The sequence below is a fragment of the Macaca fascicularis genome, chromosome 12 (assembly GCF_037993035.2).
Source record: "Macaca fascicularis isolate 582-1 chromosome 12, T2T-MFA8v1.1".
Taxonomy (NCBI): Eukaryota; Metazoa; Chordata; class Mammalia; order Primates; family Cercopithecidae; genus Macaca; species Macaca fascicularis.
The window spans coordinates 74,372,806-74,399,739 of NC_088386.1; the positions used below are offsets into that span (position 1 = coordinate 74,372,806).

Consider the following 26,934-nt stretch of genomic DNA (forward strand, 5'->3'; position numbering starts at 1 on the left):
GTGTGCACTGCTCCTTAGTAAGTAGCCAGGTCTTATGCTTAAATCATCCATAAGGTTCTTTTTCCAGGCACATGAATGCTGTTCTGCTAATCTCTGGAGTTTGCTGTTACTAATGGGAAGTGGTTAGGAGATGATATAGTTGCTATTTTAGGACTGAATTTAATTTCAAGCAAGAGATATTTCAAATACAAAAGAGCACACCAAAAGATCTTTATAATGACTCAGCTGAGAGATTTGTGAAACTCTACTTAGAGGGAAGAAAATTGTCTTGTTGATAATGGAAAAAGACTTTTATCAATAAAAGAGACTAAAATTTTTAATTTAAGTTAAATTTCTTTATAAATTTCTGTAATAAAAATATTCCCTGTTATGGAAGAATTTGGTCATGCACTAAACTTTTCAATTTCTTGAGTATTTCATATCTTATGTTTATTTATATAGTGGTTAATATGTTAATGTTTAACAGAGCTTAAATTTACTGACAACTAATGTAGTATAGTTTTATTAACAAGATGACACCATGTACCTATTTAAACATTTTTCTCCTTTACTTAAGTGGTGTATCTGTATTGGTGGCACCATTTCCACCCCCATAGGTTGCATCTGCTATAATTCTATTTGATTGTTTTATTCAGAAACAACTGGTTTCATATTATACACTTTGAAAATTATTCCCAGTGAGAGATTTGTGTTACAAAGAATCTGCCAGTCATAAGGCAAAGAAACAATAGAAATATGTGATCTTTCTGTTTTGGAGTGTTCACCAACTGGTTATCTATTTAGGATACATTTGTGCATGTTTGTGTGTGTGTATATACTGTGCATGTGTGTGTGTTTTTAGACTCGTTTGATCTAATGTGAAGCAGATTAATGTTGTGTTATGTTCGTTGGAATTAAAGTCAAACCATTTAAATTCTTAAGGGAACTAGAGGGAAGAAGTGACTATAATCTGGAAGCCTGCATCATCTTGACATGATGCAATTCAGGTAACTCAAGAGCCAAGAAGACGGACCATATGTTATAAACCTAAAGTCAAGTGTCTTTCCTTTTAAGCTGATTGTCTAGTCACTGTTCTTTGACTTTGCTAGACCTTGCCTCCCAACCTACACCTTTCTCTCGAGCTGGATGCTTCCTGTCCTCAAACATCAGACTCCAAGTTCTTCAGTTTGGAGCTCAGACTGGCTCTCCTTACTCCTCAGCTTGCAGACAGCCTATTGTGAGACCTTGTGATTGTTTGAATTAATACTTAACAAACTTCCCTTTTTATATATATTATATACTAGTTCTTCCATATATATATGTATGTACACACACACACACACACACACATACACACACACATTAGTTCTGTCCCTCTAGAGAACCCTAATACACCTTGCAATATTGTCAGGATCCTTGCCTTTAGGCCTTTATATGTTTATATGACATTCAGAATTAAGAAAAGAAAAAATGAATGAACAAAAGAAAAAAGAAAAGAAAGGAACAGTATATGACATTCAGAATTAAGAAAAGAAAAATATGAATGAACAAAAGAAAAAAGAAAAGAAAAAAAGAAAAGAAAAGAAAAGAAAGGACCAGTCAGTAAATAACTAATATTCTGCTCTGAAAAAGAATTCTTATTATTGGAATAGTAATGGACAGTATATGATATCATGGTATGCATTAGTTTTAAAATTAAATATGCCATCATTAGAATTAGTAAACTAGTCTTGTGGAAACCAAATACTGGGCAGATTTGGGGAGTTTGCTGATGCAGTAAGATCTCAATTTACCACCCTAACAGTGGGGAGGAGCCACATAGATAATCCCAAACAGCTGATAATTCAAATGTAATGCACTTAATTTGGAATGCATGGCATGATTCTCTCTTTGAGCACAATATTCAATGAAATTCAGTAAATATTTATTAAACATATATTCAGTGCTGAGCACTGGGATAAATTATTATGATTTTGGATTCTGTCATTATTTGTTGATTTGACAAATATCTCTGAGTGGTGACTTTGTGCTGGGCATTGTACTAGTGATGGCTAGGCAGAGCTGACCAAGAAAAGACAGTTACAATTATTGTGCTCTTAGAGATCGTGGTCTACATAAACTCCTAATGAATGCTCATTAATCTGTGACTGAGACCAAGTCTAGGATATATGCAAAACTCAGGCAGTAACTCCAACGACATCGTCAGATTTTGTTTACCTTATATAGGACCATTTACAAAGGAAGGACTTACTGGGAGTTATTTAAGAAATGGGTACAGTTTTTAAGGCCGATGCCAGGATACTAGAAGAGAGTAAAACTAATGTATCTTATGACTGGTTAAATTTTTGTGTGTGTTCTTTTATTGCATTAAACACAGTTTAGGCACAGAGATTATAGCAATGCACACAACACACAAAAATACATGCCCTCTAAGAGTTTACATTTTTGTTAGCACAGTAATATTAAGTGATATAATATCAGTAAATTCCTTTCCACTCATAAAACATATCAAAACTGAAATATAGGCTCATCATGGAGCTATTTTTAAACAAGGAAGTAGAAAAGCAAATTCAAGAAGTGCACAGGGAAAAGCCTGCTGACGAAAACAACTTATTCTAATGGAAGACAGTCTGTGTTCTTGGAGTTATAGAGGCAGAAAAAGCTACACTGGGAATGTGGGAGGCAAGAAATTGTTGCTTACAATTTAAAAGAAGACTTATTGTCCCATTTTTTTCTACATCCAGCTATAATTTCTTTAGAAGCAAGATCAAATTAGATTTCCACAAGTATTTACAAGTGCACGAATAGTCACAGATGCATTTAACACCACATCGAATACAAAAAGATTATTTCAGACATGTAAGATATTTTTACCAAAGTAAGAAAGGTAACAAAAAATAAAGTCTTGAATGTCTCAGTAGCACTGCTGTTAGGGGCACTCGGAATTTCACTCCTACTCTGCCTGGATTTAGGCAACTCACTTGAATCTCTGTCTCAGATTTGTCTGGTCAAATTGGTGATTATGATCTTGACTTCAAAGAGTTATTAGGAAGATTAAATAACAGAATGATCATGGCAGTGTCCAGGACCATGAGAATCTGACACATGGTAGGCATTTTGTTCATTTGCTGCTGCCAAGAATGACATTAAGAAAATAATTTCTGTGCTTGGTTGTATTGATTTGCTAAATTATCTCTGACTACCTGATAAAATACACAAGATAGTATTTTCTAAGAAATCTTTGAGAAGTCCAAAAGTGAGCTCATGGAATAAAGCACATCTCATGTCCTTCCCTGAAGGCCCTCAGAAGGTGACATGACATTTATATGTGGATTAAAGCAAAGCCCAAGAAATACTGCAATCTTAAAAAAGAAATAAGTTGGGCTTCTGAAAGCCTGTGGCAGGTAACTATAATCCTGATTAGATCCAACCACCAGCAAACGCTCATTGGAGGGGATACTGCTGTCAAACATCAAGCTTTACACATGCTGAAGGGAGGCAGCCAGCCTCATTTTTTCCAGTAACCACTGCAGGCACGGCATCTGGGGACAGGGATTAAGGGCTCTTTCAGGGTCAAAAACATATTTGGGAGCTGAAAAATAAGTTTTGCTTTGAAAACAAAAAGAAATCTGCAACAAGGAAAAGAATGGATGTTTATCAAATACCTACAAAAGAAGATATGTCAACTAGTCAACTGCACTTGAGATTGGTATATTTCAATGCATCTGATAAGCTCAGGGATGGATTTTCCAAAACTAAAACAATCTCTGTGGGACAAAAATCTAAAAATGGCCCTAAAAGAGGCTCTACAGTCTCAAAAAACAAAGGTAATCTTTGAAAGATTAAAGGCTCCTTGAGCCTTAAATTATGGTTCTTTTTTATGTTCCTATGGAATTATTTAGTTTTTATGTGTCTGTTAAAGAGATTTAGGCCTTTTTACCTTTGTGTTTTACCCCATCTATTTCAAATTCCCAGATAAATTCCTCTTCCCCCATTTCCTCACCTAATCATAATAGAATATTTTTTGAGCAAGCCCTTACTGTATTAGCAAAGTGTGGGGTGCTATCATATTGTCTGTTGCCCCAGCCCATCCCATTTGCTACCTACCCTGCTCCAAGCTACTCTGTGCCTCTGGGAGGCTGACTCCTAGAGGAGTCCTCCTTGGCCCTCTGGCTTCTCATCTGGTTCAGCCAATGGGAAGTGCTTTAAGGAGAGAAGTTGGAGTATTCATTCCCCCTGCTTCCTCCTTGCCTGGCCATGGTTTGAACTTGCCTTCCTCTACTTGTGACCATGCCTTCCTCTACTTGTGGCCGTGCTCTTGTGACCCTTCTCCTCCAGATTCTTTCTTTGGTTCCAGGAACTGCTCCTTTCCCCAGTGTTTTTAGTTAGGGCTTTGGACTGTTGCTATCTCCAGGATTCTTCGGCAGCCCCCATTAGTTTTCATTACCCTGCTACGCCTTGTAATAATCCCTTCACTAAACTCTCTTCAGTTATTCTTTTGAGGTGCATGTACTTCCTGCCCTGACTGCGACCTGGCTTACTCACATAAAGACAACATTAACAACTTCTCTCTTTTTCTTAAGCTAAACTAAGTCAAACATTTACCTTCATTGCTAAGTTATAGTTTCCATTTCCAATTGACTTCTTCCTTACCCAGCTTCTTCCCTACAGGCAGCACGTATTTTTAACATCATGTTCAGACTTCTGTTCATTTCTTCCTCCTCTCTGTTGTTCTCTCCCTCTTTTCTTTCCTTCTCAAGTGTTTTTTGAGTATGTTCCATGTACCAAGAACTATAAAAGATACAGATGATGTAAGGCCGTTTGCTGAGATATTAGTTAGAAAGACAAGAGAGTTATGTAACAATGCAAGGACAGACAATAAAAGGTTAAGGGCCAGAATGATAAGAAACACTAAGTGCTCAGAAATTCAGAGGTGCAAGAGAACAGTGCAGAGTGAAACAAAGGCACAACTCCTCATGGAGAGGATCACTTAGGTTGGGTGTTTTTATTTCTTTTTACAAAAGAATTGAAGCATTTCAGTAAAAGCACATAAAATATGATAAAAGAGAAATGGAAATAAAAAATGCCTTTGAGAGAAAATAGAAACAGAGTAGAAAACTAAAGCCATGCCAAATAACAACATAAGTTCACAATCCACAAAGGCCACTATATTTGCTGTAGTTGATCTTTAGGTTGGTGATGAGCTTCTTTAAAGTTAAAGAAAAAAGAAAGTTATAATTCAAAATATAGAGTAGAAAGCATACCAATTCCTGGGGCACATGCAATTTTCTAATGCTAAATTTGTAAAATGTATAATGTACAGCTTTATCGAGTAGGCACTAAGGGAGGTACCTACCAAAAGTCCTTAACAATGTACCTGTAGTAGATACAGTGACTTAATTTGATATGTTGATATTTTCAGTGCAAGTTTTAAACAAAAGTTCAGGGCATACCAAAAAGCAATTCACTGAATGCAACTGAATGAAAGGCTAAGGAAATATAACCCAAGTTTAAAAAATTAAGAAAAGGAGTGAGGCTCTAACCTGATCCATGGTAGGATTTAGATCCAAATGATCAAAATCGAAACCAAAATATGACTGCAATCCTGGTGTTCTGTGTGCTTGATTGTGAAGTGATTGACATTATCTTTAAGGGTTTTTACTGAAATTCACATTTCCTGATATAATGTAAAGGTTTCCACATTTTCTCACTGTCCTTAATGACAACAATCACGACTTTATGCTTACCAAGTAGTTTATATTTTTGAAAGTAAATTCAGTTCTCATTTGATAATTACATTCTTGGATTGTAGAATATTGGTGTTAGGATGGTCCTTAGAGAAACTAAAAGGATTGTCCTTTGCTAATGTGTAAAAGGAGCAGGCAGACATCCTGTGGAAGGTCAAGGTGAAGTACAAGTATGTCCCCCTGAATGTTGGAACATGCTGCTACATGCAAAGGTTGAAGGCACCAGCTACACATTATTTTTGATGAGGTCATGGTATAAAAGACCTTTGAAGAGGAAGCCATGTCATGTATTCATGTCGGAACCAGTGTAGCCACGTTGACTCCCTCATGCCTCTGTTTCTAAGATTTTCACCTGAAGACTTTAGTGGATAATATGAGTATGAGAAGAAATTAGCATTAAAAAAAGAAATTCAGTGGATGAATCAGTTTAAGCATTTCATTTTTAAGTTTCCTAGGGTGAGAACTCTGTGCATACCAATGAAATAAATCCAGTAGGGTGCAAGTTTTTACATAATAGACCTTTGGCAGTGAAAGATTTAACCTGTAGGTTTGACACATTGTGGATAACACTATAGAGTCATAGCATTTAGTTTTGAGGAAGTGTGAATTTGAATTACATGTATTATATATGATATGGTTTGGCTCTGTGTCCCAACCCAACTCTCTTCTTGTAGCTCCCATAATTCCCACATGTTGTGGGAGGGGCTTGGTGGGAGATGATTGAATCATGGAGGCGGGTCTTTCCTGCGCTGTTCTTGTGGTAATGAATAAGTCTCACGAGATCTAATGGTTTTAAAAACAGGAGTTTCCCTGCACAAGCTCTCTCTCTCTCTGCCTGCTGCCATCCATGAAGATGTGACTTTCTCCTCCCTGTCTTCCACCATGATTGTGAGGACTCTCTAGCCATATGGAACTGTAAGTCCATTAAATCTCTTTCTTTTGTAAATTGCCCAGTCTTGAGTATGTCTTTATTAGCATCACGAAAATGAACAAATACAGTACATCGGTACCAGAAGTGCGGTGCTGCTCAAAAGTTACCCAAAAATGTGGAAAAGACTTTGGAACTTGGTAACAGGCAGAGGCTGGAACAGTTTGGAGTACTCAAAAGAAGACAGGAAAATGTGGGAAAGTTTGGAACACCCTAGAGACTTGTTGAAAGGCTTTGACCAAAATGCTAATAATGATAAGAACAATGAAATTCAGACTGAGGAGGTCTTAGATGGAGATGAAGAACTTGTTGGGAACTGCAACAAAGGTGACTCTTTTTATGTTTTAGCAAAGAGACTGGTGGCATTTTGCCCCTGTCCTAGAGAATTGTGGAACTTTGAACTTAAGGGAGATGATTTAGGGTATTTGGCAGAAGAAATTTCTAAGCAGCAAAGCATTCAAGAGGTGACTTGGGTGCTGTTAAGACCATTCAGTTTTAAAAGGGAAACAGAGCATAGAAGTTCAGAAAATTTGCAGCCTGAAGATGGGATAGAAAAGAAAACCCATTTTCTGAGGAGAAATTTAAGCTGACTGCAGAAATTTGCATAAGTAACGAGGAGCCAAATGTTAATCACCAAGACAATGGGGGAAAATATCACCAGGGTATGTCAGAGACCTTTGTGGCAGTCCCTCCCATTCAGGCCCAGAGGCCTAGGAGGAAAAAGTGGGTTTATGGGCCAGGCCCAAGGTTCCTCCCTCTGCTGTGTACAGTCTAGGGACTTGGTGCCCTGTGTCCCAGTGCTCCAGCCATGTCTAAAAGGGGCCAAGGTACAGCTCATGCTGTGGTTTCAGAGGGTACAAGCCCCCAGGTGTTGGCAGCTTCCACATGGTGCTGAAACTGCGGGTGCACAGAAGTCAAGAATTGAGGTTTGGGAACCTCCACCTAGATTTCAGGGGGTATATGGGAATGCCTGGATGTCCAGGCAGAAGTTTGCTGCAGGGGTGGAGCCCTCATGGAGAACCTCTGCTAAAGCAGTGCTGAAGAGAAATGTGGGGTTGGAGTCCCCACACTCAGTCCCTACTAGGGCACTTCCTGGTGAAGCTGTGAGAAGAGAGTCACCATCCTCCAGACCCCAGAATGGTAGATCCACTAACACCTTGCATTGTGTGCCTGGAAAAGCTGTAAATACTCAATACCAGCCCGTGAAGACAGCCAGGAGGGAGGCTGTATCTTGCAAAGCTACAGGGGCAGAGCTACTCAAGACCATGGGAACCCATCTCTTGCATCAGTGTGACCCAGATGTGAGACATGGAGTCAAAGGAGATCATTTTGAAGCTTTAAGATTTGACTGCCCTGCTTGATTTTAGACTTGTGTGGGGCCTATAGCTCCTATGTATTGGCCAATTTCTCCTATTTGGAATGGTTGTATTTACCCAATGCCTGTATCCCCATTGTATCTAGGAAGTAACTAACTTGCTTTTGATTTTACTGGCTCAGAGGCAGAAGGGACTTGCCTTGTCTCAGATGAGACTTTGGACTGTGGACTTTTGAGTTAATGCTGAAGTGAGTGAAGACTTTGGGGGACTTTTAGGAAGGCATGATTGGTTTTGAAATGTGAAGACGTGGGATTTGCGAGGGGCCGGTGCAGGATAATATGGTTTGGCTCTGTGTCCCCACCCAAATCTCATCTTGAATTGTACTCCCATAATTCCCATGTGTTGTTGGAGGGACCTGGTGGGAAATAAATGAATCATGGGGGGTGAGTCTTTCCCATGCTGTTCTTATGATAGTGAATAAGTCTCACTATATCTGATTTTTTTAAAATGTGAGTTTCCCTGCACAAGCTCTTTCGCTCTCTGCCTGCTGCCATCCATGTAATATTGACTTGCTCCTCCTTGGCTTCCACCATGATTGTGAGGACTCCCCAGTCATGTGGAACTGTAAGTCCATTAAACCTATTTCTTTTGTAAATTGCCCAGTCTCGTGTATGTCTTTATCAGCAGAATGCAAATAGACTAATACAATATATTATCTAGCTGTGTACCAAAGCTAATCCTTTACCTAATACATGAATCTATAGTGGACAAGGGATGCATTAATGTGTGGATTTTGTTCTTTGCTTTTGCAATGCAGAATTACATTAAATGATGAAAACCATTCGTTCTAGGAATTTGTAATATTAATAGGAGATTTAAACTAAAGACAATATAATTGTCTACCAATAGAGAGTATTATACGCTGACACAATAGACTATTAGGAAGCTTTTAAAAAATAACTATAATGTTGAAAAGGAACTTGCCTTACCAGAAATAGCTTACTATACAACTACAGCAACCAAAGTATTGGCATAGTAATATAAAATATAAAAATAAATTAGTAAAAATAATAGAGAGTCTAGAAACAGATCCAAGAAAATATGAAGAATTAATCTGTAATGGCTTAGTTCATAATGGTGCTGGCATAATTGAATATTTATTCAAAAGAAGGTACCTCATACCATGTAACATAAATCCCCAAAGTAAAAGGAACATGATAAAATATTATGACAATATGTAAGATAATATTTGTGGAACCTCACAGGTGGGAGAAACTATTTGAAGCAACACTGGACACTCAGATGTCATAATGAAAAGACCAAACTCTTACCAAATAAATAATTTTGAATGGCACAATCTACTTTGGTCAAATTAAAAAGACTTGAGAAAAATATTCATGTTGCACCTGCAGTAAAGGATTGGATACTGCAAAATATAAAAGTAAAAGTATGAGTATAAAAAATATTTATTTTAGTATTGTTTAAAGGGGATAAAATGGACAACCTGAATTTTAATCAGTGAGGAAATGCTTGAATTATTTGTGGTATAACCATGATATCCATAGCACCCAGCAATTAAGGATAATGAGTTAGACCCATATATTGCCCCAGAAAGATGGCCATGACAGTAGGAGAAAAAGCAAGTTGCAGAGTGATATACAATGAATATTATTCTCAATCACAGCAATCTGCTCATTTTAATCATATTTCTTTTTGCTTTTTGTGTATTTGTTTTGCCATTTTCCTGATTATTATATGACTCTTCTATTGGTCTATAAACTTCAGTAAGGAAGCATTAAAGTCTGTTAAGTTCACCTTTAAAACTCTGGCTCCTGGTACAGTGGTGTGCTAGATAGAAGATGCTCATTGAACATTTATTTAATGAAAATTTATAGTAAACTTCTGGAAAGATACACAAAAACTGTTAAAAGTGACTTCTTTGAGATAGATGCATGTAGGGCTTAGATGAAAAACTTAATTTTCACCTTTGACCTGAATTTGAATTTTCACCATGAACATGTATTACTCTCTCTTAAAAAAACTTCTATTACAATAATGTATCCAAAACTAGTGTGGAATTAAAAATATAAGGCAAAACTTATACATTCTATTTAGTAAAAACATAAATAACAAACAGAAACTTTTTCCATGAAATGCATCTCTCCCTGCAAGATTTTGTTTTGTGGATAAAAGTGATCAAAAGCTGGAGCGATCTAAGAAGTGGAAATCATATACAACATACAGGGGGATAAAGTAACTGGAAAGAAGCCTAGTACACTGAAGTGTTAGTTATGTTATTTGGGTGCAATGAACATGTATTGCTTTTATAAAGAGCAAATGAAATTCAAACACAGACAAAAACCAGGTGCAATGATCATTAACATAAATAAAATAGTTGGGGGTGAAAAAGGAGCCTTCTGGAAAATTCTTTCTTTGCTATTGGTGCTGTGTCTTCCTCTCCTGAACTTGACTCTAATTTCCCAAGCCCTGTGAAACCTCTGTTCCAGTTGTTTCACAGAGTGCCTCTGCCCTCTCCTTGCCTTAACTGAAATGCATGTTTCCCCTTCGCAGCCTCACCCAGTGGAAACTACTCAGTGCCCACACAGCCAAGTGCTGATTTTTCTCCAGCTTCCATTATCACCTCCAGATGTTTACTTTTTTATTTCTAAACAAAGTCTATTCTTCCTTTGAAGCTAAAGATTCTTTAGCTACCACTTTCTACCTACCTTCTCCAGGCTTTCAGGGTGTTTTCTTTAAGGGCTTTCTCAAAATTTCCTGAAGACATCAGCATCAGCACCCCTAGTGTAAGCCTTGCAAACACCCTGAGGGACTCCCACATCCATGTGTAACCACACTAGAGGAAAATGATGGATAGCACAGTTTCTAAGTCAGACAGACTTTGGATTAAATCCCAGATGTGCCAGTTATTAGCAAAATGACCTTGGATTAATCATTGAAGCTTCATTTCTTCCTCGTAAAATGGGAATACTCACTTCTTCATAGTGAATATTCTCCTTTACTGTTGTTTTGGTTTCATTAACTAGGTTTTGTAAGTTCTTATTTGATTCTTTACTTTTACAAATAGTTTTAGATACTAGTAATTTTTTTTCATAGCACATTTTATAACAAATGCTCAATGTAGAAGCTATTGCTGGTTATTGTCATTATTTGAGTAGCTCTTTCTACGCCTTTAGCCACAAAGGTCCTGCCTGGCAGATCTGAAATGGCATTCATTTCTTCTTTCCCATTTCAACACTTTACCACTGTGACCATACTTTGGGTCTTGCTCTCTTCAGGTCTTTCCTCTGTGGAGTTGCTTCTCTTCTAACATCAACAGAGAAGTTAAAGATACATCTGTTTTTGTCAGTATTATCATGAGTAGGGCTTAAACATTTACTCTCTAACCATATACCTATGCTTATCTGTTTTCCTCCAGTGTCAGGGGAAAATGGGTCTATTCCTCTTCAAGGCTAGACCAATATTTAGGATCCTTCTACTCTTGTTTCTTCCAAGACACACACTATTCACACTATTCCATATAATATGTTTCACTTCCCCTGTCTAGAAGCTTCTTCCCCTTACCAGCCACTCCACTTGAAACATTGTTTTCCCATTTAATTATAACTGAGTTTATTGCTGTATTAATTTCTTTATTTCTTATTGCTATGTCTAAATGTTTGTTTCCTTCCAAATTCATGTTGAAATCTAACCCTGAAGGTGATGGTTTTAAGAGATGGGGCCTTTGGCAAGTGATTAGGTTATGAGGGTTTTGCCCTCATGAATGGGATTCGTACCCTTATGAAAGAGGCTTAAAAGAGCTCCTTTTGTTCTTCTGCTATGTGAGGTCATAGCAAGAAAGCCTTTTCTATGAGAAAAGTGCCCTTGTTAGATATACAATCTGCTGGTGGCTTGATCTTGAACTTCCCAGCCTTCAGAACTGTAAGCAATAAATTTCTATTGTTTATAAACTACCCAGGGTAAGGTAAGTTGCTAGAGCAGCCTGAATAGACTAAGACACCTATTCTTTCTGAACCCTCATTCAGCTTCTTTTCTTATTGTCCTTGCACTACTCACATTGTGTTTTCCATTGCCTTTCTTATTTCCAAATCCAATAGGCAGAGGTTTTTCAAAACTTTTTTGCAACATTTTTGGTTGTCACTTATTCATCCAGTGGATGCTTAAAAATTGTATTTTCATAATGCATAATAGTAAGTGATGTGTTAGGAAACTCTTCAAATAAATTCACTTAAAGGAAAACTTTGTGTTGAGTGATTGAAAAGTCAATGAGTTCATAGCACTAAACTTGAACTATTTCTCAGGTTATGTCTTCCTTTGGCCTTGGCTTTTTGACAAAACATAGCCAGGAAGAATCACCCAAGATTATAATTTTTCTGCATCCCATCACTTTCACCAGTTCACGTAGTTTTGTACTTCATCTTTCTAGAAGCTCTCTCCAAACTTGAATTCCATGGCACCAGACTCTCTGGACTCATACAGTTCTGACTTATTCTCCTCCTGCTGGTCTTGATCAGGTTCTACTTCTTCTTACTCTTGTGTTTTCCTGGTGTTAGTTCATCTCCTTTCAAGGCTTCAACCACATTCGGATCACTTCAAGACGATTATATCTGCCCCTTTCATCACTCATGTGCTCCAGACTCACATTTCACTCTTACTGGGTATCTCCAAGAGAATCTAAAACTTAAAACACCCAGATTTAACTCCTTATAAATGTGTCCTTTTTCTGGATTTTTACATCTGAGTTAATAACATCACAATCTATTCAATCACCTAAGTGAGAACTCTGGGAGTTTTTCTTAATGTTTTCTCCTCCTTATTACCTGCCTCTGAGATGTCAATAAATTCTTTTAATTCTACCACCTAAAAATAGCTTGAATCTTTGTAATCTTGTTTATTGCTACTGCCATTTCCAGGTCCTCATTTCTCACTTATTCTGTTGGATTTAGCCTCTTAACCGTTTGTTTGTGCCTCCAATCTAAAGTCTACCTCAAAGACCAATAAGCACTCCATGATAAAAATTTCAGAAAATTTCCCTGATTTAAATCTTCAGCAAGTCTTGGGAGCCCTACATCACCCAAGATACTGATCGAGTCTATTATCCTCCACTCCGGACTTTTTGGTCCTGTTTTGATTTTGCCCAGCCCATTGCCTTTTTGTGGCACTGACTAGAAAAATGATCGACACATAGTAGCTCTTGGTATGGGCTAAAATGTGAACCCTCCAAAATTCATATGTTGAAATTCTAACTCCTAGTGCCTCACACTGTGACTGTGTTTTGAGATTAGGTCTTTAAAGAGATGATTAAGTTAAAATGAGCTCATTAGGGTGGGCCCTAACCCAATATGACTGGTGTCCTTATAAGAACAAGAAATAGGACCAGGACTGGTGGCTCATGCCTGTCATCCCAACACTTTGAGAGATGGAGGTGGGCAGATTGCTGGAGACCAGGAGTTCAACACCAGCCTGGGTAACATAGCAAGATCTTGTCTGTCTTAAAAAACAAAAACAAAAAATCCTGGGCATGGTGGCATTCACCTGTAGACCCAGCTACTCAGGAGGCTGAGGTGGGAGGATCACTTGAACCTGGAAGAGTGAGGCTGCAGTGAGCCATGATCACAACACTGAACTCCAGCCTGGGTGACAGAGTGAGATTCTATCTCCAAAAATAAAGAAAAAAAAAAAAGAACAAGAGATTAAGACAAAACAGGAACAGAGGAAAGGCCATGTGGAGACAGGAGGAAGATGGAAGTGAAGGAGAGAAGCCTCAGAAGAAATGAGCTCTGTTGGCACTTTGATCTTCAAACTTCAAGTATTCAGGACTGTGAGAAAATAAATTTCAGTAAGTTTAAGTTGCTCAGTCTGTAATGCATTGTTATGGCAGTGCTAGCAAACTAATGATGTGCTCAATAACGTATATATGAAGGACATGAACAACTTTATCAGATAAATATGATGACAATTTGAGCTTTTGGTGACCGACTTTCTCAGAATCCCTGAATCATATTTTAAGGAAATGAGAGTGGAGCAGGCTGGAGAGGACAGGACTTTCTAATTGCTTATTACCATATCTCAGCAGCAAGAAACTGCTCATCTCTAGGCCTTCACTTTGGATCTAAGTGTTAATGTGTACTCTTGCATTTAAAATGAGGAAACTTTAGCAACAGTTTCACCTTTGGCAAATTCTTTGTCAAAACGAAGGAACACTTATCACCTGTAATGTGAATCTTTGTCTCCCCGCATCTCTGTTGATAGACTGTGATTTGGGGATGCCTGCAGTATACTCATCCTTCAGTATCCTTGTGGGATTGGCTCCAGGAACCCCTAATCCCCAGCGGATACCAAAATATGTGGCTGCTCAAGTTCCTTATATAAAATAGCATAGTATTTGCATTTAACCTATGCACATCCTCACATATGATTTAAATCATCTCTAGATTCCTTATAATACCAAATACAATGTAAGTGCTATGTAAATAGTTATGCTGTATTTTTTATTTGTATTTTTTTATTTTGGGGTTTTTCTTTTTTGAATATTTTTGATATGCATTTAGTTGAATTCATGGATGTAGAACATGTGAGTAGGGAGAGGCAACTGTGTTATTAACCCATCAAAGACTACATTCATTAGAGGTTAGTTGAGTAACAACTATTATAAGAGCATATGTAAGTTTAAAAAACAATAAGCTTTGAAAAAGATAAAAGTAGGTCCTGGCATCCAGAAGCTGGCCTTTGTAATAAGTGGTGAGCCAATATTGTTGCATTATTACTAAAGTTCATAATATACATTAGGGTTCATTATTGTTTTGTACATTTGGTGGGTTTCAACTGATGTTTAATGACACATATCCACCACTGCAGTATCATACACAGTGGCTTCAATGCCCTAAACATCCTCTGTACTCCACTTGTTCATCTTCCCCTTCCTTCTCTCCCTAAACCCTGGCAATCACTGGTTTCTTATTGTCTCCGTACTTTCTTTTCCAGAATACCATGTAGTTGGAGTCATACAGTACGTAGCCTTTTCAGATTAACTTCTTTCACTTAGCAATATGCATTTAAGATTCCTTAGTGTCTTTTTATGCCTTAGTAGCATATTTCTTATTGCCTAAGATTCCATTGTATGTATGTATCTCAGTTTGTTTATCCCTTCACCTGTTAAAGGACATCTTGTTTGCTTCTAAGTTTTTGCCATTATGAATAAAGCTGCTATAAACATCTACATGCAGGTTTTGTGTGGACACAAGTTTTCAGCTCATTTGGGTAAATACCAAGGAAACTAATTGTTGGATGGTATGACAAGAGTATGTTCAGTTTGGGGGGCACCCAAGATGGCCGAATAGGAAGAGCTCCAGCCTCCAGCTCCCAGCATGAGCAACACAGAAGACAGGTGATTTCTGTATTTTCAACTGAGGTACCAGGTTCATCTCACTGGGGCATGTTGGACAGTCAGTGCCAGTCAGTGGGTGCAGCCCAACCAGCGAGAGCTAAAGCAGGGTAAGGCATTGCCTCACCTGGGAAGCACAAGGGGGAAGAGAATTCCTTTTCCTAGACAAGGGAAACTGAGACACACAACACCTGGAAAATCGGGTAACTCCCACCCTAATACTGTGCTTTACCAAGGGTCTTAGCAAACGGCACACCAGGAGATTATATCCCATACCTGGCCCAGAGGGTCCCACGCTCACAGAGCCTCCCTCATTGCTAGCACAGCAGTCTGAGATCTAACTGCAAGGCAGCAGCGAGGCTGGGGGAAGGGCACCCACCATTGCTGAGGCTTAAGTAGGTAAACAAAGCCACTGGGAAGCTTGAACTGGGTGAAGCCCACTGCAGCTCAAGGAGGCCTGCCTGCCTCTTTAGACTCCACCGTGGGGGCAGGGCATAGATAAACAAAAAGTAGCAGAAACCTCTGCAGATGTAAATGTCCCTGTCTGACAACTTTGAAGAGAGCAGTGGTTCTCCCAGCATGGAGGCTGAGATCTGAGAACGGACAGACTGCCTGCTCAAGTGGGTCCCTGACCCCTGAGTAGCCTAACTGGGAGACATCCCCCAGTAGGTGCAGTCTGATACCTCACACCTCACACGGCTGGGTACACCTCTGAGACGAAGCTTCCAGAGCAAGAATCAGACAGCAACACTTACTGTTCAGCAATATTCTATCTTCTGCAGCCTCCGCTGCTGACACCCAGGCAAACAGGGTCTGGAGTGGACTTCCAGCAAACTCCAACAGACCTGCAGCTGAGGGTCCTGACTGTTAGAAGGAAAACTAACAAACAGAAAGGATACCCACACCAAAACCCCATCAGTGCATCACCATCATCAAAGACCAAAGGCAGATAAAACCACAAAGATGGGGAAAAAGCAGTGCAGAAAAGCTGGAAATTCAAAAAATTGGAGCGCATCTCCCTCTCCAAAGGAACACAGCTCACTGCCAGCAATGGACCAAAGCTGTACAGAGAATGACTTTGATGAGTTGAGAGAAGGCTTCAGTTGATCAAACTTCTCAGAGCTAAAGGAGGAACTACGTACCCAGTGCAAAGAAACTAAAAACCTTGAAAAAAGAACGGAATAATGGATAACTAGAACAATCAATGCAGAGAAGTCCATAAATGAACTGATAGAGATGAAAACCATGACACAAGAACTATGTGAAATATACACAAGCTTCAGTAACCAACTCGAACAACTGGAAGATGGAGTATCAGTGATTGAAGATCAAATGAATGAAATGAAGCAAGAAGAGAAGTTTAGAGAAAAAAGAGTAAAAAGAAATGAATCAAGCCTCCAAGAAATATGGGATTATGTGAAAAGACCAAATCTGCATCTGATTGGTGTGTCTGAAAGTGACAGAGAGAATGGAACCAAGTTGGAAAACACTCTGCAGGATATTATCCAGGAGAACTTCCCCAACCTAGCAAGGTTGGCCTAGCAGGCCAACATTCAAATTCAGGAAATACAGAAAACGTCACAAAGATACTCCTTCAGAAGAGCAACTCCAAGACACGTAATTGTCAGATTCACCAAGTTGAAATGAAGGGAAAAATGTTAAGGGCAGCCAGAGAGAAAGGTCGGGTTACCCACTAAGGGAAGCCCATCAGACTAACAGCGGATCTCTCAGCAGAAACTCTACAAGCCAGAAGAGAGTGGGGGCCAATATTCAACATTCTTAAAGAAAAGAATTTTCAGAATTTCATATCCAGTCAAACTAAGTTTCATAAGTGAAGGAGAAATAAAATCTTTTACAGACAAGCAAATGCTAAGAGATTTTGCCACTACCAGGCCTGCCTTACAAGAGTTCCTGAAGGAAGCACTAAACATGGAAAGGAACAACCAGTAGCAGCCACTGCAAAAACATGCCAAATTGTAAAGACCATCAAAGCTAGGAAGAAACGGTATCAACTAACGAGCAAAATAACCAGCTAATATCATAATGACAGGATCAAATCCACACATAACAGTATTAACTCTAAATGTAAATGGGCTAAATGCTCCAATTAAAAGACACAGAATGGCAAATTGGATAAAGAGTCAAGACCCATCAGTTTGCTGTATTCAGGAGACCCATCTCACATGCAGAGACACACATAGGCTCAAAATAAAGGGATGGAGGGAGATCTACCAAGCAAATGGAAAACAAAAAAAGGCAGGGGTTGCAATCCTAGTCTCTGATAAAACAGACTTTAAACCAACAAAGATCAAAAGAGACAAAGAAGGCCATTACATAATGGTAAAGGGATCAATTCAACAAGAAGAGCTAACCTACCTAAATATATATGCACCCAATACAGGAGCACCCAGATTCACAAAGCAAGTCCTTAGAGACTTACAAAGAGACTTAGACTCCCACACAATAATAATGTCAACATGAGACAGAACAATGAGACAGAAAGTTAACAAGGATATCCAGGAATTGAACTCAACTCTGCACTAAGAGGACCTAATAGACATCTACAGAACACTCCACCACAAATCAACAGAATGTACATTCTTCTCAGCACCACATTGCACTTATTCCAAAATTGATGACACAGTTGAAGTAAAGCACTCCTCAGCAAATGTAAAAGGACAGAAATTATATCTCTCAGACCACAGTGCACTCAAACTAGAACTCAGAACCAAGAAACTCAATCAAAACCACTCAATGACATGGAAACTGAACAACCTGCTCCTGAATGACTACTGGGTACATAATGAAATGAAGGCAGAAATAAAGATGTTCTTTGAAACCAATGAGAACAAAGATACAACATACCAGAATCTCTGGGACACATTTAAAGCAGTGTGTAGAGGGAAATTTATAGCACTAAAAGCCCACAAGAGAAAGCAGGAAAGATCTAAAATTGACACCCTAACATCACAATTAAAAGAACTAGAGAAGCAAGAGCAAAAACATTCAAAAGCTAGCAGAAGGCAAGAAATAACTAAGATCAGAGCAGACCTGAAGGAGCTAGAAATACAAAAACCCTCCAAAAAATCAATGAATCCAGGAGCTGGTTTGTTTTGAAAAGATCAACAAAATTGATAGACCGCTAGCAAGACTAAGAAAGAAGAAAAGAGAGAAGAATCAAATAGACGCAATAAAAAATATTAAAGGGGATATCACCACCGATCCCACAGAAATATAAACTACTATCAGAGAATACTGGAAGCATTTCCTTTGAAAACTGGCACAAGACAGGGATGCCCTCTCTCACTACTCCTATTCAACGTAGTGTTGGAAGTTCTGGCTAGGGCAATCAGGCAAGAGAAAGAAATCAAGGGTATTCAGTTACGAAAAGAAGAAGTCAACTTGTCCTTGTTTGCAGATGACATGATTGTATATTTAGAAAACCCTATCATCTCAGCCCAAAATCTCCTTAAGCTGATAAGCAACTTCAGCAAAGTCTCAGGATACAAAATCAATGTGCAAAAATCACAAGCATTCTTATACACCAATGACAGACAAACAGAGAGCCAAATCATGAGTGAACTCCCATTCACAATAGCTTCAAAAAGAATAAAATACCTAGGAATCCAACTTACAAGGGATGTAAAGGACCTCTTCAAGGAGAACTACAAACCACTGCTCAGTGAAGTAAAAGAGGACACAAACAAATGGAAGAACGTACCATGCTCATGGATAGGAAGAATCAATATCATGAAAATGGCCATATTGCCCAAGGTAATTTACAGATTCCATGCCATCCCCATTAAGCTACCAATGACTTTCTTCACAGAATTGGAAAATCTGCTTTAAAGTTCATACAGAACCAAAAAAGAGCCCGCATTGCCTAGACAATCCTAAGCCAAAAGAACAAAGCTGGAGGCATCATGCTACCTGACTTCAAACTATACTACAAGGCTACAGTAACTAAAACAGCATGGTACTGCTACCAAAACAGACATATAGACCAATGGAACAGAATAGAGCCCTCAGAAATAATACCATACATCTACAGCCATCTGATCTTTGACAAACCTCACAAAAGCAAGAAATGGGGAAAGGATTCCCTATTTAATAAATGGTGCTCGGAAAATTGGCTAGCCATAAGTAGAAAGCTGAAACCGGATCCTTTCCTTACTTCTTATACGAAAATTAATTCAGGATGGATTAGATACTTAAACGTTAGACCTAAAACCATAAAAACCCTAGAAGAAAACCTATGTAATTCCATTCAGGACATAGGCATGGGCAAGGACTTTGTGTCTAAAACACCAAAAGCAATGGCAACAAAAGCCCAAATTGACAAATGGGATCTAATTAAACTAAAGAACTTCTGCACAGCAAAAGAAACTACCATCAGAGTGAACAGGCAACCTACAGAATGGGAGAAAATTTTTGCAATCCATTCATCTGACAAAGGGCTAATATCCAGAACCTACCAAGAACTCAAACAAATTTACAGGAAAAAAACAAGCCTATCGAAAAGTGGGCAAAGGATATGAACAGACACTTCTCAAAAGAAGACATTCATACAGCCAACAGACACATGAAAAAATGCTCATCATCACTCGCCATCAGAGAAATGCAAATCAAAAACCACAATGAGATACCATCTCACACCAGTTAGAATGGCAATCATTTTTTTTTTTTTTTTTTTTTGAGACGGAGTCTCACTCTGTCACCCAGGCTGGAGTGCAGTGGCCGGATCTCAGCTCACTGCAAGCTCCGCCTCCTGGGTTCACGCCATTCTCCTGCCTCAGCCTCCCTAGTAGCTGGGACTACAGGCGCCTGCCGCCTCGCCTGGCTAGTTTTTTGTATTTTTTAGTAGAGACGGGGTTTCACCGGGTTAGCCAGGATGGTCTTGATCTTCTGACCTCGTGATCCACCCGTCTTGGCCTCCCAAAGTGCTGGGATTACAGGCTTGAGCCACTGCGCCCGGCCAGAATGGCAATCATTAAAAAGTCAGGAAACAACAGGTGCTGGAGAGGATGTGGAGAAATAGGAACACTTTTACACTGTTGGCGGGACTGTAAACTAGTTCAACCATTGTGGAAAACTGTGACGATTCCCCAAGGATCTAGAACTAGAAATACCATTTACCCAGCCATCCCATTACTGGGTATATACCCAAAGGATGATAAATCATGCTGCTATAAAGACACATGTACACGTATGTTTATTGCGGCACTATTTGCGATAGCAAAGACTTGGAATCAACCCAAATGTCCATCGGTGACAGACTGGATTAAGAAAATGTGGCATATATACACCATGGAATACTATGCAGCCATAAAAAACGATGAGTTTGTGTCCTTTGTAGGGATGTGGATGAAGCTGGAAATCATCATTCTCAGCAAACTATCGCAAGAACAGAAAACCAAACACCGCATGTTCTCACTGATAGGTGGGAATTGAACAATGAGATCACTTGGACACAGGAAGGGGAACATCACACACCGGGGCCTATTGTGGGCAGAGGGGAGAGGGGAGGGATAGCATTAGGAGATATACCTAATGTAAATGATGAGTTAATGGGTGCAGCACACCAACATGGCACATGTACACAAACCTGCACGTTGTGCACATGTACCCTAGAACTTAAAGTATAATAAAATAAATTTAAAAAAATAAAGAGTAAGTTCAGTTTTGTAAGAAACTGCCAAACTGTCTTTCAAAGTGGCTGTGCCGTTTTGCTTTCCCACCAGCAGTGAGTGAGAGTTCCTGGTGCTTCACATCCTCACCAGCATTTGGCTTTGTCAGTGCTTTGGATTTTAGTCATTCTAATAGGTATGTACTCTGACCCATTTTTTTTACCATAATAAAATAAGTACTTCGGGATAATTAGGGTGTATTCCACAATAAGAAGAGAATGAGGGAAATACAACAATAACTTTAAATTTGGCTCCTGGGTGGTAGGCCAGGCTCATTCTCTGAGTAAATCATTGGTTTTCATATTCTAGCCTTCTAGGATGAGATTAAAATCTGCACCTAAGAGAAACAAGGAATGAGAACTTTGGGTTATTCATTAAGGTTATATCTGCACATTAGATGTCTAATGTAATTACAATTTTACAGTAATAGCTCTAAAAGTAGAAAGGACAATAAAATATGTAATATCCACACGGGTTATGGATATTTCCACATATGAATATTTATACTTAGAAATGGGATAACCTCCACAAAAGAGTTTTAGTTCCTGCCCCTTTACCTAAGTGGACAACTGGTCCTTGCTAGTACTTTTTTCATACTTCTAATACTTTTTTTCCTCTGTTGTATTTTTGGGCAAAAACTTTTGTTTGTGTTTAGTTTCTGTCTGAAATGTGCCACATGTTTCTTTCTTTAAGACAAAAGGGTGCACATTGTCTTGTGAATAAGTATTTCTTTCATTGATGTATTGTGTACCTGAGAACATGGCCTCAAATATAAGAATTTAGCTGAAACTACTGTTGGTGGAACAACAGATCTTTCCTACTTTATTACTCTTAGGACAGAAGTACTTCCTAGAATCAGAAAGATTCATGCTTTTTTTCTGTGGATAATATAGAAAAACATAGAGTTAGGAAACACAATATATTCTTCTGAAAATAAAGACAAAACCACATGGTCTACTTCAGTATCTCCAGGTACCACTTAGAAGTCATCTTTGAACCAAGTGACACATAGTCCTAACCTTCTGGACAGTGTGCAGTGTGGAAGCAGATCTCATCCTTCCTGGAAGTTGACAGGTCTAACACTTTCTAGGAATCTTAGAATTTTGCCTCATACTAAAAGGTAAAGGAAATTTGAAGTTGCTAATATAAGATACACATGAGCAATATATTCTTTCTTCTTTCTTTCTCTTTCTTTTCCTTCCTTCCTTCCTTCCTTCCTTCCTTCCTCTTTCTCTTTCTTTCTTTTCTCTCTTTTTCTTTCTTTTTTCTTTCTTTCTTTCTTTCTCTCTCTCTTCCTTCCTTCCTCCCTTCCCTTCCCTTCCCTTTCCTTTCTTCTGTCTCTCTTTTCTCTCTCTCTATCTCTCCCTCCTCTCTCCTTCCCTCCCTCCTTCCCTCCCTTCCTTTTTTCTATGGAGTCTCATTCTGTTGCCTAGGCTGGGGTGCAGTGGCACAAATTCCACTCGCTGCAACCTGCTTCTCCCAGGTTCAAGTGATTCTCCTGCCTCAGCCTCCTGAGTAGCTGGGATTACAGGCACCCACCACCATGCCTGGCTAATTTTTGTATTTTTAGTAGAGACGAGATTTCACTATGTTGGTCAGGCTGGTCCCAAACTCCTGACCTCAGGTGATCCACCCACCTCAGTCTCCCAAAGTGCTGGGATTACAGGTGTGAGCCGCTGCGCCTGGCCCACATATGCAATATTTTCAATATGCTCATTTTCAGAAGTCTTTCTAAACAATGTCAAAGTTTTTTTTACTGCATTCTTACCACCTCCTAATGTTTAGCAATTATCAATATTCCCCTGACTGGAAAACCAAAAGCAAAAGTAAAAACAAAAACAAAACCCATAAAGGTGACTTTTTAAAATTTTAAGTTCCAGGATACATGTGCAGCATGTGCAGGTTTGTTACATAGGTAAACATGTGCCATGGTGGTTTGCTGTACCTATCAACCCATCACCTAAGTATTAAGCCTCACATGCATTAGCTATTCATCTTGATGTTCTCCCTCCCCCAACCCTCAACAGGCCCCAGGGTGTGTTGTTCCCCTCCCTGTGTCCATCTGTTCTGATTGTTCAACTGCCACTTATAAGTGAGAACATGTGGTGTTTGGTTTTCTGTTCCTTTGTTAGCTTCCTGAAGATAATGGCTTCCAGTTCCATCCATGTTCCTGCAAAGGACATGATCTCATTCCTTTTTATGGCTGCATAGTATTCCATGGTGTATATGTACCACATTTTCTTTATCCAGTCTATCATTGATGGGTGTTTGGGTTGATTTCATGTTTTTGCTATTGTGAATAGTGCTGCAGTGAACATATGTGGGCATGTATTTTTATAACAGAATGACTTATATTCTTTTGGGTATATACCCAGTAATGGGATTGCTGGGCCAAATGGTATTTCTCATTCTATATCTTCAAGGAATTGCCACACTGTCTTTCACAATGGTTGAACTAATTTACACTTCCCAAAACAGTGTAAAAGCATTCGTAAAGGTGACTTTTATCAAGACTCTTGAATAGAGTCATCTTGTGAAATTCCACTTTCCTCACATATAAGGGAGAAAGAAGGGCAGATAGAAGGAGGAACTTGTTCTTAAGCTACTACATTACCATGCTTTACTGGAGATCTGTCTGAGTAAGAGTTTCCAAAGTGAAAAAGCTACATTCTTGGAGACTATTCTAGAAACAAATTTAAACAGAAGTAATAAAGATGACATTTTGAACTATGCATGTAGCCATTGATTGCAAGTGTACTTAGGGGCCTCTTTGTCAAAAAATTATAACCTCCACAATTTTTTTTCTGTCAAATTCCAGAATATGGACTTCAGTCTGTTGAATTTTGCAGGCTTTTATTTGATATGTTTAATTGAATATCATCATTATCATTTTGCTGGTATGTCAGGGCAATGGTATGTCAGGAATTTTAGCTCTCATAACAAATTTATTCAACTAATTAAAACTATTTACTAATCCACCCAGGACAACTAATCCATTTAAGAAGAAGAACAAAAATAAGAAAAAGTTTCAATAATTAAGAAACAGTAAAATTGCTTTGTGAAGACCACGCTATTTGCTGGATTTTATTTTCTAAATTGTACTGACAAAACACCAACATGTAATCTTGACCAAGCTTATGCTATCTTGCTTCCTTAAATAGTGGTTCTCAACCAGGGATGATTTTCTGCCAGGGGATATTTGGCAACATTTGGAGACACTGTGGTTGTTACATCTGAGGGTGGAGGTGCTAATGACATCCAGTGGGTAGAGGCCATAAATGCTGCTAAATATCCTACGATGTATAGGACAACCCCCAAAAAACATATAATTATCTGGTCCCAAATGTCAACCTTGTATCAAGGTTGAAAAATCCTGCTTCAGAGAAATACAGGATGAATATCACATTTTCCTCATATTTAAATAATTTTCATACATAGACAGCTATCTCATGAAACATTCATCTCAAAACCCAAGCAAAATACAGTTTTTTTATGTAGAACACTTTCTGGTCAACGTACACAGAAATTGAATGGTTTTTGAAAAGCATTCTACTGCATTAAAGGACATAAGTGGAAGATATTTATTGAATATATTTATTAAGCTTCACTCACTAAGTAAAGCACACCACTGATACCTCCTCCTGCTTATCTGATACAGAAAAGGACATTAAGACATCATTTCCTGCAGTTTATGTTCCATAACACGGCAGTTGATTAGAAAGATGTAGTTACTTCTGTTTGAAAATGTAGCTGCTGCTCTGCCCTCTGGCTCACTTTGAAAATTTGTGGTTCTGAAAGCTCAAGGTACTATTTTTACTCTTCGTATTTGGCTCTGACCTGTGTAGCTATGTTCCTGCTTCTTGTTTCCCTTAGTTTGGCCACACTGGTGGAGAGTGGGGCTGTGGTGTGTTTTTTAAGGTTGGCGGAGGGGTTGCAGTTACTCAGACAAGATTCTGATAAGTTCACGTTCAGGGTGGTTTTGGCTGAAAACTAAAATTTATAATTTTACAAATCAGATTATCCTTTTAGATATGTAGTTTTATGAAACATATTATCTCTTCCTATGAAAACAGAAACATGGCAAATAATATCTGAATATTGTTGGGCATTTAAAAATATTTTTATACAGGCTCAAGCTTAATTTGGAAAAAAATTGTGAACTATATGCTATTTGCAATTACTTTACATGCAATAAAGTAATTTTTACCTGAGAATGAGATCTAAAGTATTAATAGATTAAATTGAAATGAAAGAATTTTTTTTAAAAAAATTAATTTATATGAGCTGTTCTGAAGAAAGCATTAGAAATGTGTGAAAGCTTATTTCAAAAGGGATCATAATGGAAAAATAATTTGACTTAATTTCAATATAATAAAGGCTAAGATTTTTAAATTGTCTGAAACTGGTACTGAGCTTTTCATTAAAGCAAGTATCATGTGGGTGGACATTTTGATAGCCCTGTTTAGAGTGCTACAGTCTTATAAGGGTATCTATCTACAAAGTTCCTCAAGGTTCCACATGTTAAACATGTCAAAGTGACTTTTCATTTTCTATGTTCTTTTTCTTTAATTATACTTTAAGTTCTAAGGTACATGTGCACAACGTGCAGGTTTGTTACATATGTATACGTGTGCCATATTGGTGTGCTGCACCCATTAACTCGTCATTTACATTAGGCATATTATTTTCTATGTTCTATTATACCACTATGCATTTTTATAATACTCATTGGACACAAAACAAATGTTAAACTAGGGTTGCATTTCTCTAGAGAATGACAATATCTATGCTGACTTTCTTTTTTCTAACATAGGGATAAATTTTTTATCAACTACTATGTGCTATATTCCCAGTTATTTCATCACTCAACAAAGCCACAACTGCATGAAAGGGCTTCAAGGCTGGGACTTTTGGGGGTGAATAAGAGCCTGATTGTGTTTGGTACACCAAGTTTTTAGTGAACCATATTTGAAGTCCTACAATCATATATATATATTTATATTTTTTCTTTATTGAATAAATAGAATTTTTTATGACTGCCAAAAAAGTACACTATTCTGAGCAAACAAAATTATTACCTTATCTGTCTTCTGCTTCCCAGGAAATTTCCTTAAAATTTTGTTCTAAACCTTGACTGGTCTCTTGATCATTTGGCCCCAAACACCAAGTGCTTGGCAATATCATCCACCTGTTCCAATGAGAAAATCAAGAACACATTGTGTGTTTAATACCCCTTAGAGATCAGTGAGAGCTAGACGCACATTTAGAAGTGGTCTATTTTGCACCATAATTCACAGGCAAGGAACATGAGGGTCAAAGATTTTAGTTGCCTAAATCCTCAGAGTTTTTCTGTAGCAAAGCTAGGATTAGAATTTAGGTCTTTAGCTCTTCCAAATAGTAACATTTTAAGAGGAGTAATACAGAATACTTCAATTCTTTAAAACAAGTACTCCCTTCTCTAAGAATACAAGATTGAGACCGGGCTCAAAAGCATGATATTCAGTGTTCCACTATTTTAATAAGCAATATTTAGGACTTCGATTTACTTGCATAAAGGTACATGATAACCTCAACAAAAAGCCTACATTTACCCAATTAAAAAGGATTCAGATGGCCCTAGGTTTCTCAGGGCAACATCAATAGAGAGCCATTTATCTCATCTATGTTATCTCTAAATGGAAATGTTTATATTAGACATATAAAGGCATATCCATCATTAGAAATTTAAAACAAAAATGAAGATTGGTTGTAATTTATTTTCAGTAACATACACAGCCAATGTCATATAATTTAAATATCAGTTATACTCTGATTTCAAATATGTCTGTTGGTGTTATAAATATAACCATGTAATCTTTGCACTGTATATGGAGTC

General features: G+C 38.2%; 1 long non-coding RNA gene across 3 annotated transcripts in view; it reads left to right on the forward strand.

The window, feature by feature from the left end:
• LOC107126920 (uncharacterized) overlaps window positions 1-26,934 on the forward strand; it is a 195,756-nt gene that overhangs the window by 13,417 nt on the left and 155,405 nt on the right. The gene's annotated exons all lie outside the window — the stretch shown is intronic.